Source organism: Lissotriton helveticus, chromosome 12 (genome assembly GCF_964261635.1).
Source record: "Lissotriton helveticus chromosome 12, aLisHel1.1, whole genome shotgun sequence".
Classification (NCBI taxonomy): domain Eukaryota; kingdom Metazoa; phylum Chordata; class Amphibia; order Caudata; family Salamandridae; genus Lissotriton; species Lissotriton helveticus.
The window spans coordinates 162,371,019-162,387,075 of NC_136073.1; the positions used below are offsets into that span (position 1 = coordinate 162,371,019).

Sequence of the window (16,057 nt, forward strand, 5' to 3'; positions counted from 1 at the left end):
TATGACTGTGAGAGCAAGGGTATAATAATTTGAAGCGCTTGCACCAGCGCTGATGTAGGAAGAGAGGTATAGCAAAGACATGAAAGGGGTAGCAAAAATAAATATGTAAAGAGGCAATAGTGACAAGAATATAAGCCACCTATTTATAAAACTGACATGGAAGAAATACTAAAGGTTAACTTCTAAAAATGTAGCCGAAGACGAAAATACTCTCGTTGTCAGCAGGATTCGAACCTGCGCGGGGAGACCCCAATGGATTTCAAGTCCATCGTCTTAACCACTCGGCCACAACAACTTACTGTAAGCTTTGTGCAAATAATCTGCATGAAAGTTTTCAAGGTGTCCCACAGCAAATTCCTGATGTTCTGCAATGTACTTTTTAAAAACAATACAAACAAGCAGGTACAAGGAGCTCAAATGAGATTAATGGCGCCTAAATAGAGCACGTAAAGGAACAGTTACGCAGCTAAGAAAAGGGAAAGAAAGACTAGGGAAAAAACACAGAAAGAGCCTGTAGATAAAATTATCTTCCTGGGACAGCAGGTTAAGAGAAATTACACAGGGAGCAGTTAAGCTTGTAACACGGGAGAATAAAAAAGAAAATGCAGTTTTATGAAGTGTGTTTGCCTAATCCAGCAAGGACTTTTGTTCTATTTCTCTATTTGCTTCTTTCATTGGTAAAGTAAGTTTCGAGTACACATGCAGGTATGACTGAGAGAGCCAGGGTATAATATTTTGAAGCGTTTGCACCATCGCTAATGTAGGAAGAGAGGTATAGCAAAGACATGAAAGGGGTAGCAAAAATAAATATGTGAAGAGGCAATAATGACACCAATATAAACCACCTATTTATAAAACTGACATGGAAGAAATACTAAAGGTTAACTTCTAAAATTGTAGCCGAAGACGAAAATACTCTCATTGTCGGCAGGATTCGGACCTGCGAGGGGAGAGCCCAATGGATTTCGAGTCCACCCCCTTAACCACTCAGCCACAACAACTTACTGGTAGCTTTGTGCAAATAATCTGTACGAAAGTTTTCAAGGTGTCCCACAGCAAATTCCTGATGTTCTGCAATGCACTTTTTAAAAACAATACAAACAAGCAGGTACAAGGAGCTCAAATGAGATTAATGCCGCCTAAATAGAGCACGTAAAGGAACAGTTACACAGCTAAGAAAATGGAAAGAAAGCCTAGGGAAAAAACACAGAAAGAGCCTGTAGATAAAATTATCTTCCTGGGACAGCAGGTGAAGAGAAATTACACAGGGAGCAGTTAAGCTTGTAACACAGGAGAATAAAAAAGAAAATGCACTTTTATTAAGTGTGTTTGCCTAATCCAGCAAGCATGTTTGTTCTATTTCTCTATTTGTTTCTTTTATTGGTAAAGTAAGTTTCAAGTGCACATGGCGGTATGACTGAGAGAGCAAGGGTATAATAATTTTGAAGCGTTTGCACCATCGCTAATGTAGGAAGAGAGGTATAGCAAAGACATGAAAGGGGTAGCAAAAATAAATATGTGAAGAGGCAATAATGACACCAATATAAGCCACCTATTTATAAAACTGACATGGAAGAAATACTAAAGGTTAACTTCTAAAATTGTAGCCGAAGACGAAAACACTCTCGTTGTCAGCAGGATTCGAACCTGCGCGCGGAGACCCCAATGGATTTCGAGTCCATCGCCTGAACCACTCGGCCACAACAACTTACTGTAAGCTTTGTGCAAATAATCTCTATGAAAGTTTTCAAGGTGTCCCACAGCAAATTCCTGATGTTCTGCAATGCACTTTTTAAAAACAATACAAACAAGCAGGTACAAGGAGCTCAAATGAGATTAATGGCGCCTAAATAGAGCACGTAAAGGAATAGTTACGCAGCTAAGAAAAGGGAAAGAAAGACTAGGGAAAAAACACAGAAAGAGCCTGTAGATAAAATTATCTTCCTGGGACAGCAGGTTAAGAGAAATTACACAGGGAGCAGTTAAGCTTGTAACACGGGAGAATAAAAAAGAAAATGCAGTTTTATGAAGTGTGTTTGCCTAATCCAGCAAGGACTTTTGTTCTATTTCTCTATTTGCTTCTTTCATTGGTAAAGTAAGTTTCAAGTACACATGCAGGTATGACTGAGAGAGCCAGGGTATAATATTGTGAAGCGTTTGCACCATCGCTAATGTAGGAAGAGAGGTATAGCAAAGACATGAAAGGGGTAGCAAAAATAAATATGTGAAGAGGCAATAATGACACCAATATAAACCACCTATTTATAAAACTGACATGGAAAAAATACTAAAGGGTAACTTCTAAAATTGTAGCCGAAGACGAAAATACTCTCATTGTTGGCAGGATTCGGACCTGCGAGGGGAGAGCCCAATGGATTTCGAGTCCATCCCCTTAACCACTCAGCCACAACAACTTACTGTAAGCTTTGCGCAAATAATCTGTACGAAAGTTTTCAAGGTGTCCCACAGCAAATTCCTGATGTTCTGCAATGCACTTTTTAAAAACAATACAAACAAGCAGGTACAAGGAGCTCAAATGAGATTAATGCCGCCTAAATAGAGCACGTAAAGGAACAGTTACACATCTAAGAAAAGGGAAAGAAAGCCTAGGGAATAAACACAGAAAGAGCCTGTAGATAAAATTATCTTCCTGGGACAGCAGGTGAAGAGAAATTACACCGGGAGCAGTTAAGCTTGTAACACAGGAGAATAAAAAAGAAAATGCACTTTTATTAAGTGTGTTTGCCTAATCCAGCAAGCACGTTTGTTCTATTTCTCTATTTGCTTCTTTTATTGGTAAAGTAAGTTTTAAGTGCACATGGCGGTATGACTGAGAGAGCAAGGGTATAATAATTTGAAGCGCTTGCACCAGCGCTGATGTAGGAAGAGAGGTATAGCAAAGACATGAAAGGGGTAGCAAAAATAAATATGTGAAGAGGCAATAATGACACCAATATAAGCCACCTATTTATAAAACTGACATGGAAGAAATACTAAAGGTTAACTTCTAAAATTGTATCAGAAGACGAAAACACTCTCATTGTCGGAAGGATTCGAACCTGCACGGGGAGACCCCAATGGATTTCGAGTCCATCGCCTTAACCACTCGGCCACAACAACTTACTGTAAGCTTTGTGCAAATAATCTGTATGAAAGTTTTCAAGGTGTCCGACAGCAAATTCCTGATGTTCTGCAATGCACTTTTTAAAAACAATAAAAACAAGCAGGTAGAAGGAGCTCAAATTAGATTAATGGCGCCTAAATAGAGCACGTAAAGTAACAGTTACACAGCTACGAAAAGGGAAAGAAAGACTAGGGAAAAAACACAGAAAGAGATTGTAGATAAAATTATCTTCCTGGGACAGCAGGTTAAGAGAAATTATACAGGGAGCAGTTAAGCTTGTAACACGGGAGAATTAAAAAGAAAATGCCCTTTTATGAAGTGTGTTTGCCTAATCCAGCAAGCACTTTATTTCTATTTCTCTATTTGCTTCTTTTATTGGTAAAGTAAGTTTCAAGTGCACATGCAGGTATGACTGAGAGCCAGGGTATAATATTTTGAAGCGTTTGCAACATCGCTAATGTAGGAAGAGAGGTATGGCAAAGACATGAAAGGGGTAGCAAAAATAAATATGTGAAGAGGCAATAGTGACACCAATATAAGCCACCTATTTATAAAACTGACATGGAAGAAATACTAAAGGTTAACTTCTAAAATTGTAGCCGAAGACGAAAAGACTCTCGTTGTCAGCAGGATTTGAACCTGCGCGGGGAGACCCCAATGGATTTCAAGTCCATCCCCTTAACCACTCGGCCACAACAACTTATTGCAAGCTTTGTGCAAATAATCTGCATGAAAGTTTTCAAGGTGTCCCACAGCAAATTCCTGATGTTCTGCAATGCACTTTTTAAAAACAATACAAAGAAGCAGGTACAAGGAGCTCAAATGAGATTAATGGCGCCTAAATAGAGCACGTAAAGGAACAGTTACACAGCTAAGAAAAGGGAAAGAAAGACTAGGGAAAAAACACAGAAAGAGCCTGTAGATAAAATTATCTTCCTGGGACAGCAGGTTAAGAGAAATTACACAGGGAGCAGTTAAGCTTGTAACACGGGAGAATAAAAAAGAAAATGCAGTTTTATGAAGTGTGTTTGCCTAATCCAGCAAGCACTTTTGTTCTATTTCTTTATTTGCTTCTTTCATTGTTAAAGTAAGTTTCAGGTACACATGCAGGTATGACTGAGAGAGCCAGGGTATAATATTTTGAAGCGTTTGCACCATCACTAATGTAGGAAGAGAGGTATAGCAAAGACATGAAAGGGGTAGCAAAAATAAATATGTGAAGAGGCAATAGTGACACCAATATAAGCCACCTATTTATAAAACTGACATGGAAGAAATACTAAAGGATAACTTCTATAATTGTAGCTGAAGACGAAAATACTCTCGTTGACGGCAGGATTCGAACCTGCGTGGGGAGACCCCGATGGATTTCGAGTCCATCGCCTTAACCACTTGGCCACAACAACTTACTGCAAGCTTTGTGCGAATAATCTGTATGAAAGTTTTCAAGGTGTCCCACAGCAAATTCCTGATGTACTGCAATGCACTTTTTAAAAAAATATACAAACAAGCAGGTACAAGGAGCTCAAATGAGATTAATGGCGCCTAAATAGAGCACGTAAAGGAAGAGTTACACAGCTAAGAAAAGGGAAAGAAAGACTAGGGAAAAAACACAGAAAGAGCCTGTAGATAAAATTATCTTCCTGGGACAGCAGGTTAAGAGAAATCACACAGGGAGCAGTTAAGCTTGTAACACGGGAGAATAAAAAAGAAAATGCACTTTTATGAAGTGTGTTTGCCTAATCCAGCAAGCACGTTTGTTCTATTTCTCTATTTGCTTCTTTTATTGGTAAAGTAAGTTTCAAGTGCACATGCAGGTATGACTGAGAGAGCAAGGGTATAATAATTTGAAGCGCTTGCACCAGCGCTGATGTAGGAAGAGAGGTATAGCAAAGACATGAAAGGGGTAGCAAAAATAAATATGTGAAGAGGCAATAATGACACCAATATAAGCCACCTATTTATAAAACTGACATGGAAGAAATACTAAAGGTTAACTTTTAAAATTGTATCAGAAGACGAAAATACTCTTGTTGTCGGAAGGATTCGAACCTGCGCGGGGAGACCCCAATGGATTTTGAGTCCATCGCCTTAACCACTCGGCCACAACAACTTACTGTAAGCTTTGTGCAAATAATCTGTATGAAAGTTTTCAAGGTGTCCGACAGCAAATTCCTGATGTTCTGCAATGCACTTTTTAAAAACAATACAAACAAGAAGGTAGAAGGAGCTCAAATTAGATTAATGGCGCCTAAATAGAGCACGTAAAGGAACAGTTACACAGCTACGAAAAGGGAAAGAAAGACTAGGGAAAAAACACAGAAAGAGCCTGTAGATAAAATTATCTTCCTGGGACAGCAGGTTAAGAGAAATTATACAGGGAGCAGTTAAGCTTGTAACACGGGAAAATAAAAAAGAAAATGCCCTTTTATGAAGTGTGTTTGCCTAATCCAGCAAGCACTTTATTTCTATTTCTCTATTTGCTTCTTTTATTGGTAAAGTAAGTTTCAAGTGCACATGCAGGTATGACTGAGAGCCAGGGTATAATATTTTGAAGCGTTTGCACCATCGCTAATGTAGGAAGAGAGGTATGGCAAAGACATGAAAGGGGTAGCAAAAATAAATATGTGAAGAGGCAATAGTGACACCAATATAAGCCACCTATTTATAAAACTGACATGGAAGAAATACTAAAGGTTAACTTCTAAAATTGTAGCCGAAGACTAAAATACTCTCGTTGTCGGCAGGATTTGAACCTGCGCGGGGAGACCCCAATGGATTTCAAGTCCATCCCCTTAACCACTCGGCCACAACAACTTACTGTAAGCTTTGTGCAAATAATCTGTATGAAAGTTTTCAAGGTGTCCCACAGCAAATTCCTGATGTTCTGCAATGCACTTTTTAAAAACAATAGAAAGAAGCAGGTACAAGGAGCTCAAATGAGATTAATGGCGCCTAAATAGAGCACGTAAAGGAACAGTTACACAGCTAAGAAAAGGGAAAGAAAGACTAGGGAAAAAACACAGAAAGAGCCTGTAGATAAAATTATCTTCCTGGGACAGCAGGTTAAGCGAAATTACACAGGGAGCAGTTAAGCTTGTAACACGGGAGAATAAAAAAGAAAATGCAGTTTTATGAAGTGTGTTTGCCTAATCCAGCAAGCACTTTTGTTCTATTTCTTTATTTGCTTCTTTCATTGGTAAAGTAAGTTTCAAGTACACATGCAGGTATGACTGAGAGAGCCAGGGTATAATATTTTGAAGCGTTTGCACCATCACTAATGTAGGAAGAGAGGTATAGCAAAGACATGAAAGGGGTAGCAAAAATAAATATGTGAAGAGGCAATAGTGACACCAATATAAGCCACCTATTTATAAAACTGACATGGAAGAAATACTAAAGGATAACTTCTATAATTGTAGCCGAAGACGAAAATACTCTCGTTGTCGGCAGGATTCGAACCTGCGCGGGGAGACCCCAATGGATTTCGAGTCCATCGCCTTAACCACTCGGCCACAACAACTTACTGCAAGCTTTGTGCAAATAATCTGTATGAAAGTTTTCAAGGTGTCCTACAGCAAATTCCTGATGTACTGCAATGCACTTTTAAAAAAAATATACAAACAAGCAGGTACAAGGAGCTCAAATGAGATTAATGGCGCCTAAATAGAGCACGTAAAGGAACAGTTACACAGCTAAGAAAAGGGAAAGAAAGACTAGGGAAAAAACACAGAAAGAGCCTGTAGATAAAATTATCTTCCTGGGACAGCAGGTTAAGAGAAATCACACAGGGAGCAGTTAAGCTTGTAACACGGGAGAATAAAAAAGAAAATGCACTTTTATGAAGTGTGTTTGCCTAATCCAGCAAGCACGTTTGTTCTATTTCTCTATTTGCTTCTTTTATTGGTAAAGTAAGTTTCAAGTGCACATGCAGGTATGACTGAGAGAGCAAGGGTATAATAATTTGAAGCGCTTGCACCAGCGCTGATGTAGGAAGAGAGGTATAGCAAAGACATGAAAGGGGTAGCAAAAATAAATATGTAAAGAGGCAATAGTGACAAGAATATAAGCCACCTATGTATAAAACTGACATGGAAGAAATACTAAAGGTTAACTTCTAAAATTGTAGCCGAAGACGAAAATACTCTCGTCAGCAGGATTCGAACGTGCGGGGAGACCCCAATGGATTTCGAGTCCATCGCCTTAACCACTCGGCCACAACAACTTACTGTAAGCCAGGGGTGCCCAAACCTGTCCTGGCGGGCCGTATCCATGCCAGATTTTTGGGATATCCCCATCTGGTGATCACGGTTCGATCCCCGGCGCCGGCGGCAGATCAGAGTTCCCAGGACGGGGTCCATGTGCCCGGGATGGGCTCCATGGCTCTTGGGCAGTCGTCCCCCGGGCGTCCGGGGCTCCATCCAGGCCGACGGCATGGCAGAGTGCCCGGGACGGGCTCCATGCGTCCCGGGCATTCGTCCCCCGGGCGTCCGGGGCTCCATCCAGGCTGACGGCATGGCAGAGTGCCCGGATCGGGCTCCATGCATCCCGGGCATTCGTCCCCCGGGCGCCCGGGGCTACATCCAGGCTGACGGTATGGCAGAGTGCCCGGGTCGGGCTCCATGGTTTTCACGGTGGTCCTCCCCTGGGTGTCAGTGGGCTCCTGGCCGACGGCATGGAAAAGTGCCCAGGACGGCTCCATGCGTCCCGGGCATTCGTCCCCCGGGCGTCCGGGGCTCCATCCAGGCCGACGGCATGGCAGAGTGCCCGGGTCGGGCTCCATGGTTTCCAGGGTGGTCCTCCCCAGGGTGTCGGGGCGCTCCAGGCCGATGGCATGGAAAAGTGCCCAGGACGGGCTCCATGCGTCCTGGGCATTCGTCCCGGGACGGGGACGGGGTGGGGAAGAGTCCAGGCGGCTTCACCTCCATGCCCGGCAATCTGATCGCCCAGATTTCCTCGGCCATCTGGTCGCCCGCAACGCTTTCCTATGGGGGGGGGACCAGATGGCCGAACTTCCCTGGAAGTCCCGATGAGGTGCCATTCGCCTCCCGGATCCCAGCGAGGGCTCCATGAGGTCGGGTTCTTTCACGCCTTGGGTCCCCTCTGTCACCTCGCGTGCACAGATTGCAAGAAAGGGGGGTAATTTCCCTCCGGATTACTAGGGGCAGGGTATGCCCGGACACCCCTCCAGGGCTGGTGGTTCTCTGCCATGGAGACCAGATAGGCTATGCCTGGGCAACACCTCACTAGGCCACCCGGGGCTTCCTTCCTCCAGGCCAACTGCATGTCAAATTGCCCAGGACGGGCTCCATGGCTCTTGGGCAGTCGTCCCCCGGGCGTCCGGGGCTCCATCCAGGCCGAAGGCATGGCAGAGTGCCTGGGACGGGCTCCATGCGTCCCGGGCCTTCGTCCCCCGGGCGTCCGGGGCTCCATCCAGGCTGACAGCATGGCAGAGTGCCCGGGTCGGGCTCCATGGTTTTCAGGGTGGTCCTCCCCTGGGTGTCGGGGCGCTCCAGGCCAATGGCATGGAAAAGTGCCCAGGACGGCCTCCATGCGTCCCGGGCATTCGTCCCCCGGGCGTCCGGGGCTCCATCCAGGCTGACGGCATGGGAGAGTGCCCGAGTCGGGCTCCAAGGTTTTCAGGGTGGTCCTCCCCTGGGTGTCGGGGCGCTCCAGGCCAATGGCATGGAGAAGTGCCCAGGACGGGCCAGGGTCGGGAGAGTCCAGGCGGCTTCACTTCCGTGTCCAGCCATCTGATCGCCCAGATTCCCTCGGCCATCTGGTCGCCCGGATCCCCTCGGGCATCTGGTCGCCCGCAACGCTTTCCTATGGGGCGACCAGATGGCCGAACTTGAAGGAAGGATGGTTTTTTAGATGTCAGAGGAAGGGCGCACTGCCAGTATGGAAGCACTGTAGGACCAAGTGGAGTGTGGTGCAACTGGGTGAGTGGATAACCATATAACCACTCAAAGGAGAAGCCAGCAAGCTGGACTAATCCAACGTAACAAGAAAAAACATACCCTATGCACACACTTGACAGGTACAAAATGGAACAATGTCCAAACGCAAATGTTCAATATAATGCAGAGAAACAACAATAATAAGCAAATTGTTATAAATAAATGAATAGGTGTCAATAAAGAAGTCTTGATCTCTTTTGTCTTGATCTCCTTGTTTTAATCAAACACAGCTTGTGAACAACCAGCCGACACGTGTTTCATCGCATCTGGCGAATCTTCAGGGGTCCATTGGTTGTGTATGGACTATGCGGTCGCTCTTCCGGTGATACTTCCGACCCGGAAGGGCCCAAGACCATCCAATTCTCTATTAAGAAGTAAAGCGCAATGGCTTGCAAGCGTAATGCGCTTGTTGTGGGTCGCCCGGGGGAAGGTATAGATGTCAGTCACTTTGTATCTGTAATTCTAATATGCCTCGATCAGTAGGGATTGTTCCATTGCCTCGTCCGGACTTGGTGTCTTATGGACGTCTTGTTTCTTTTCTCTTCTCCCGGGTCTCCGTGTTCGAAGTGGATCAAGACAAAAGAGATCAAGACTTCTTTATTGACACCTATTCATTTATTTATAACAATTTGCTTATTATTGTTGTTTCTCTGCATTATATTGAACATTTGCGTTTGGACATTGTTCCATTTTGTACCTGTCAAGTGTGTGCATAGGGTATGTTTTTTCTTGTTACAGATGGCCGAACTTCCCTGGAAGTCCCGATGAGGTGCCATTCGCCGCCTCATCCTTTCGGTTCCCAGCGAGGGCTCCAGGAGGTCGGGTACATTCGCGCCTTGGGTCCCCTCTGTCACCTCGCGTGCACAGATTACAAGAAAAGGGGGTAATTTTCCTCCGGATTACTAGGGAGAAGGGAACGCCCGGACACCCCTCCGAGGCTGGTGGTTCTCTGCCATGGGGACCAGATGGGCTATGCCTGGGCAACACCTCCCTAGGCCACCCGGGGCTTCCTTCCTCCAGGCCAACTGCATGTCAAATTGCCCAGGACGGGCTCCATGGCTCCTGGGCAGTCGTCCCCGGGCGTCCGGGGCTCCATCCAGGCTGACGGTATGGAAGAGTGCCCAGGTCGGGCTCCATGGTTTTCACGGTGGTCCTCCCCTGGGTGTCTGGGGGCTCCAGGCCAAATGCATGGAAAAGTGCCCAGGACGGGCTCCATGCGTCCAGGGCATTCGTCCCCTGGGCGTCCGGGGCTCCATCTAGGCTGACGGTATGGCAGAGTGCCCAGGTCGGGCTCCATGGCTTTCACGGTGGTCCTCCCCTGGGTGTCTGGGGGGCTCCAGGCCGAAGGCACGGAAAAGTGCCCAGGACGGGCTCCATGCGTCCCGGGCATTCGTCCCCCGGGCGTCCGGGGCTCCATCCAGGCTGACGGCATGACAGAGTGCCCGGGTCGGGCTCCATGGGTCCCGGGCAGCCCTCCCCCGGGCGTCCGGGGCTCCCACCGCCAGGCCGACGGCATGTCAAAGTGCCCAGGACGGGCTCCATGAGTCCGGGACAGTCCTCCCCCGGGCGTCCGGGACACCCATCTCCAGGAGGCCAACGGCATTGGCAAAGTACCCAGGACGGGCTCCATGGGTCCCGGGCAGACCTCCCTCGGGCATCCGGGCACCCATCTCCATGAGGCCAACGGCATTGGCAAAGTACCCGGGAAGGGCTCCACGGGTCCCGACCAGGCTTCCCAAGGGCGTCCCGGGCACCCTCCTCCAGGCCGACGGCATGTCAAAGTGTCCAGGACGGGCTCCATGGGTCCCGGGCAGACCTCCCCCCCGGGCGTCCGGGGCTCCCACCTCCAGGCCGACGGAATGTCAAAGTACCCAGGACGGGCTCCATGGGTCCCGGGCAGCTTCCCCCGGGCGTCCGGGGCACCCACCTCCAGGCCGATGGCATGTCAAAGTACCCAGGACGGGCTCCACGGGTCCCGGGCATTCCTCCCCCAGGTCGTCCGGGCCCTAGAGCTCCGGTGGGCCAACCTGCGCCTGAGGCCCAGCCGGGGTCCAAGAGCCCTGCCTTGCGTGGGCAGGCAGTCAGGAACCCTACCGCGAAGTCTTGGGATGGATGGGGAGCTGGGAGTCCTTTCGATCCCGGCCCTCTGGTCGCCCGCGATGCTTTCCAATGGGGCGACCAGATGGCCGGGCTTCCCTGGAAGTCCCGATGAGGTGCCATTCGGCTCCCGGATCCCAGCTAGGGCTCCATGAGGTCGGGTTCTTTTACGCCTTGGGTCCCCTCTATCACCTCGCGTGCACGGATTGCAAGAAAGGGGGGTAATTTCCCTCCGGATTACTAGGGGCAGGGTACGCCCGGACACCTCTCCAGGGCTGGTGGTTCTCTGCCCGGGGGACCAGATGAGATATGCCTGGGCAACACCTCCCCCGGGCGTCTGGGGGCTCCATTCTCCGGGCCAACGGCATGGCTCAATGCCCAGGACGGGCTCCACGTGTCCCGGACAGACCTCCCCAGGGCGTCCGGGGCACCCATCTCCAGGAGGCCAACGGGATGGCAAAGTACCCGGGAAGGGCTCCACGGGTCCCGGGCAGCCTTTCCCCGGGCGTCCGGGGCTCCCACCTCCAGGCCGACGGCATGTCACACTGCCCAGGACGGGCTCCATGGGCCCCGGACAGACCTCCCCCGGGCGTCCGGGGCACCCATCTCCAGGAGGCCAACGGGATGGCAAAGTACCCGGGATGGGCTCCATGGGTCCCGGGCAGCCCTCCCCCGGGCGTCCGGGGCTCCCACCTCCAGGACGACGGCATGTCAAAGTGCCCAGGGCGGGCTCCACGGGCCACGGGCAGCCCTCCCCCCGGGCGTTCGGGGCACACATCTCCAGGAGGCCAACGGCGTTGCAAAGTACCCGGAAAGGGCTCCACGGGTACCGGGCAGTCCTCCCCCGGGCGTCCGGGGCACCCATCTCCATGAGGCCAACGGCATTGGCAAAGTACCCGGGAAGGGCTCCACGGGTCCCGACCAGGATTCCCAAGGGCGTCCCGGGCACCCTCCTCCAGGCCGACGGCATGTCAAAGTGTCCAGGACGGGCTCCATGGGTCCCGGGCAGCCCGCTCCCGGGCGTCCGGGGCTCCCACCTCCAGGCCGACGGCATGTCAAAGAGCCCAGGACGGGATCCACGGGTACCGGGCAGTCCTCCCCCGGGCGTCCGGGGCTCCCATCTCCAGGCCAACGGCATGGCTCAATGCCCAGGACGGGCTCCATGGGTCCCGCGCAGGCCTCCCCCGGGCGTCCGGGGCAACCATCTCCATGAGGCCAACGGCATTGGCAAAGTACCCGGGAAGGGCTCTACGGGTCCCGGGCAGGCCTCCCCCGGGCGTCCAGGGCACCCACCTCCAGGCCGACGGCATGTAAAAGTGCCCAGGACGGGCTCCATGGGTCCCGGGCAGCCCGCCCCCGGGCATCTGGGGCACCCATCTCCAGGAGGCCAACGGCGTTGCAAAGTACCCGGGAAGGGCTCCACGGGTACCGGGCAGTCCTCCCCCGGGCGTCCGGGGGCTCCCTTCTCCAGGCCAACAGCATGGTTCAATGCCCAGGACGGGACGTCAAGTGGCCAGGACGGGCTCCATGCGTCCCGGGCATTCGTCCTGGGACGGGGATGGGGTGGGGAAGAGTCCAGGCGGATTCACCTCCATGCCCGGCCATCTGATCGCCCAGATTCCCTCGGCCATCTGGTCGCCCGGATCCCCTCGGGCATCTGGTCGCCCGCAACGCTTTCCTATGGGGGGGGACCAGATGGCCGAACTTCCCTGGAAGTCTTAATGAGGTGCCATTCGCCTCCCGGATCCCAGCGAGGGCTCCATGAGGTCGGGTTCTTTCACGCCTTGGGTCCCCTCTGTCACCTCGCGTGCACAGATTGCAAGAAAGGGGGGTAATTTGCCTCCGGATTACTATGGGGCAGGGTATGCCCGGACACCCCTCCAGGGTTGGTGGTTCTCTGCCATGGGGACCAGATGGGATATGCCTGGGCAACACCTCCCTAGGCCACCCGGGGCTTCCTTCCTCCAGGCCAACTGCATGTCAAATTACCCAGGACGGGCTCCATGGCTCTTGCGCAGTCGTCCCCCGGGCGTCCGGTGCTCCATCCAGGCCGACGGCATGGCAGAGTGCCCGGGACGGGCTCCATGCGTCCCGGGCCTTCGTCCCCCGGGCGCCCGGGGCTCCATCCGGGCTGACGGCATGGCAGAGTGCCCGGGACGGGCTCCATGCGTCCCGGGCATTCGTCCCGCGGGCGTCCGGGGCTCCATCCGGGCTGACGGCATGTCAGAGTGCCCAGGACGGGCTCCACGGGTCCCGGGCGTCCGGGGCTCCCTTTCCCCGGGCCAACGGCTTGTCAGAGTGCCCAGGACGGGCTCCACGGGCCCCGGACGTCCGGGGCTCCCTTCCCCGGGCCAGCGGCATGTCAGAGTGCCCAGGACGGGCTCCACGGGACCCGGTCATCCGGGGCACCCTTCCCCGGGCCAGCGGCATGTCAGAGTGCCCAGGACCAGTTCCACGGGTCCCGGGCAGTCCTCCCCCGGGCGTCCAGGGCTCCCTTCCCCGGGCCAAAGCATTTCAGAGTGCCCAGGACGGGCTCCACGGGTCCCGGGCGTCCAGGGCTCCCTTCCCCGGGCCAACGGCTTGTCAGAGTGCCCAGGACGGGCTCCACGTGCCCCGGGCGTCCGGGGCTCCCTTCCCCGGGCCAGCGGCATGTCAGAGTGCCCAGGACGGGCTCCATGGGCCCCGGTCATCCGGGGCACCCTTCCCCAGGCCAGCGGCATGTCAGAGTGCCCAGGACCAGTTCCACGGGTCCCGGGCAGTCCTCCCCCGGGCGTCCGGGGCTCCCTTCCCCGGGCCAAAGCATTTCAGAGTGCCCAGGATGGGCTCCACGGGTCCCGGGCGTCCAGGGCTCCCTTCCCCGGGCCAACGGCTTGTCAGAGTGCCCAGGACGGGCTCCACGGGCCCCGGGCGTCCGGGGCACCCTTCCCCGGGCCAGCGGCATGTCAGAGTGCCCAGGACGAGTTCCACGGGTCCCGGGCAGTCCTCCCCCGGGTGTCCGGGGCTCCCTTCCCCGGGCCAAAGCATTTCAGAGTGCCCAGGACGGGCTCCACGGGTCCCGGATGTCCGGGGCTCCCTTCCCCGGGCCAATGGCATACAGGAGTGCCCAGGACGGGCTCCACAGGTCCCGGTCGTCTGGGGCTCCCTTCCCCGGGCAATGGCTTGTCAGAGTGCCAAATACGGGCTCCACGGGTCCCGGTCGTCTTGGGCTCCCGTCCCCGGGCCAACAGCTTGTCAGAGTGCCCAGGACGGGCTCCACGGGTCCCGGGCAGTCCTCCCCCGGGCCAACAGCAGGTCAGAGTGCCCAGGACGGGCTCCACGGGTCCCGGGCAGCCCGCCCCCCGGGCGTTCGGGGCACCCATCTCCAGGAGGCCAACGGCGTTGCAAAGTACCCGGGAAGGGCTCCACGGGTACCGGGCAGTCCTCCCCCGGGCGTCCGGGGGCTCCCTTCTCCAGGCCAACGGCATGGTTCAATGCCCAGGACGGGCTCCATGTGTCCCGGACAGACCTCCCCCGGGCGTCCGGGGCACCCATCTCCAGGCCAACGGCATGGCTCAATGGCCAGGACTGGCTCCATGGGTCCGGGTAGGCGTCCCATGCGTCTCCGGGCTTGGGAGCCCCGGCTGGGTCCAGGGGCCCGGCCGGGCCCCGGGTCGGGTGCTCCGGTCCTGGTCCCTGTCTCCCAGCCTACCGCACTGCCAAGGGCCTAGGAAGGGGTTCCGTTGTGCCCGGGGAGCCTCCCCTTGCTTGTCTGGGTTCAGGAGCTCTGTCCGGGGCCCCTAGGGGCCCGGGGGAGGGCGGCCTCCCCACCCCGGGCTCTGTCCTTGGTACTGCTGCGTGGCAGGGTGCCCGGGACGGGGTCCGGAGGGACCGGGGAGGCGTCCCATGCACCTCCGGGCTTGGGAGCCCCGGCTGCGTCCAGGGGCCCGGCCGGGCCCCGGGTCGGGTGCTCCGGCCCTGGGCCCTGTCTCCCAGCCTGCCGACCTGCCAAGTGCCCGGGAAGGGGTTCCGATGTGCCCGGGGAGCCTCCCCTTGCTTGGCTGGGTTCAGGAGCAGTGGCTAGGGCCCCTGAGGGCCCGGGGAGGGCGGCCTCCCCACCCCGGGCTCTGTCCTTGGTCCTGCTGAGTGGTAGGGTGCCCGGGACGGGGTCCCGAAGGACCAGGGAGGCGTCCCATGCGCCTCCGGGCTTGGGAGCCCCGGCTGAGTCCAGGGGCCCGGGCGGGCCCCGTGTCGGGTGCTCCGGCCCTGGGCCCTGTCTCCCAGCCTGCCGCACTGCCAAGGGCCCGGAAAGGGGTTCCGATGTGCCCGGGGAGCCTCCCCTTGCTTGTCTGTGTTCAGGAGCTCCATCCGGGGCCCCTGAGGGCCCGGGGATGGCGGCCTCCCCACCCCGGGCTCCGTCCTGGGTCCTGGCGCGTGGCAGGGTGCCCGGGACGGGGTCCGGCGTGCCAGGGGAGGCTCGCCCTGCGCCTCCGGGCCTGGGAGCCCCGCCTGGGTCCAGGGGCCCGGCCGGGTTCCCGGGTGGGGCGCTCCGTCCCTGGGCCCTGTCCCCCGGCCTGCCGCACTGCCAAAGTCCCGGGACGGGGTTCCGTGGTGCCCGGGAAGCCTCCCCGTGCTTGGCTGGGTTCAGGAGCCCCACCCGGGGCCCCTGAGGGCCCCGGGGAGGGTGGCCTCCCCACCCCGGGCTCCGTCCTGGGTCCTGCCGCGGGGCAGGGTGCCCGGGACGGGGTCCGGCGGGCCCGGGGAGGCTTCCCCTGTGCCTCCAGGCCTGGGAGCCCCGGCTGGGTCCAGGGGCCCGGTCGGGGCCCCGGGTCGGGCGCTCCGGCCCTGGGCCCTGTCCCCCGGGCTGCCGCTCCACCCAGGGCCCAGGACAGGGGTCCGT

General features: G+C 54.4%; 9 non-coding genes across 9 annotated transcripts; all 9 read right to left on the reverse strand.

Annotated features, from left to right (window-relative positions):
* Positions 1-213: 213 nt before the first annotated feature.
* On the reverse strand, positions 214-295 carry TRNAS-UGA (transfer RNA serine (anticodon UGA)). Its single transcript has one exon. It is a non-coding gene; the product is annotated as a tRNA-Ser (tRNA).
* A 1,331-nt stretch (positions 296-1,626) lies between these two features.
* TRNAS-CGA (transfer RNA serine (anticodon CGA)) lies at positions 1,627-1,708 on the reverse strand. The gene has a single exon. It is a non-coding gene; the product is annotated as a tRNA-Ser (tRNA).
* A 1,330-nt stretch (positions 1,709-3,038) lies between these two features.
* Positions 3,039-3,120, reverse strand: TRNAS-CGA (transfer RNA serine (anticodon CGA)). Its single transcript has one exon. It is a non-coding gene; the product is annotated as a tRNA-Ser (tRNA).
* A 622-nt stretch (positions 3,121-3,742) lies between these two features.
* TRNAS-UGA (transfer RNA serine (anticodon UGA)) lies at positions 3,743-3,824 on the reverse strand. Its single transcript has one exon. It is a non-coding gene; the product is annotated as a tRNA-Ser (tRNA).
* A 624-nt stretch (positions 3,825-4,448) lies between these two features.
* TRNAS-CGA (transfer RNA serine (anticodon CGA)) lies at positions 4,449-4,530 on the reverse strand. The gene has a single exon. It is a non-coding gene; the product is annotated as a tRNA-Ser (tRNA).
* Positions 4,531-5,155: 625 nt separating this feature from the next.
* Positions 5,156-5,237, reverse strand: TRNAL-CAA (transfer RNA leucine (anticodon CAA)). Its single transcript has one exon. It is a non-coding gene; the product is annotated as a tRNA-Leu (tRNA).
* A 622-nt stretch (positions 5,238-5,859) lies between these two features.
* On the reverse strand, positions 5,860-5,941 carry TRNAS-UGA (transfer RNA serine (anticodon UGA)). The gene has a single exon. It is a non-coding gene; the product is annotated as a tRNA-Ser (tRNA).
* A 624-nt stretch (positions 5,942-6,565) lies between these two features.
* TRNAS-CGA (transfer RNA serine (anticodon CGA)) lies at positions 6,566-6,647 on the reverse strand. Its single transcript has one exon. It is a non-coding gene; the product is annotated as a tRNA-Ser (tRNA).
* Positions 6,648-7,269: 622 nt separating this feature from the next.
* On the reverse strand, positions 7,270-7,349 carry TRNAS-CGA (transfer RNA serine (anticodon CGA)). The gene has a single exon. It is a non-coding gene; the product is annotated as a tRNA-Ser (tRNA).
* Positions 7,350-16,057: the final 8,708 nt, after the last annotated feature.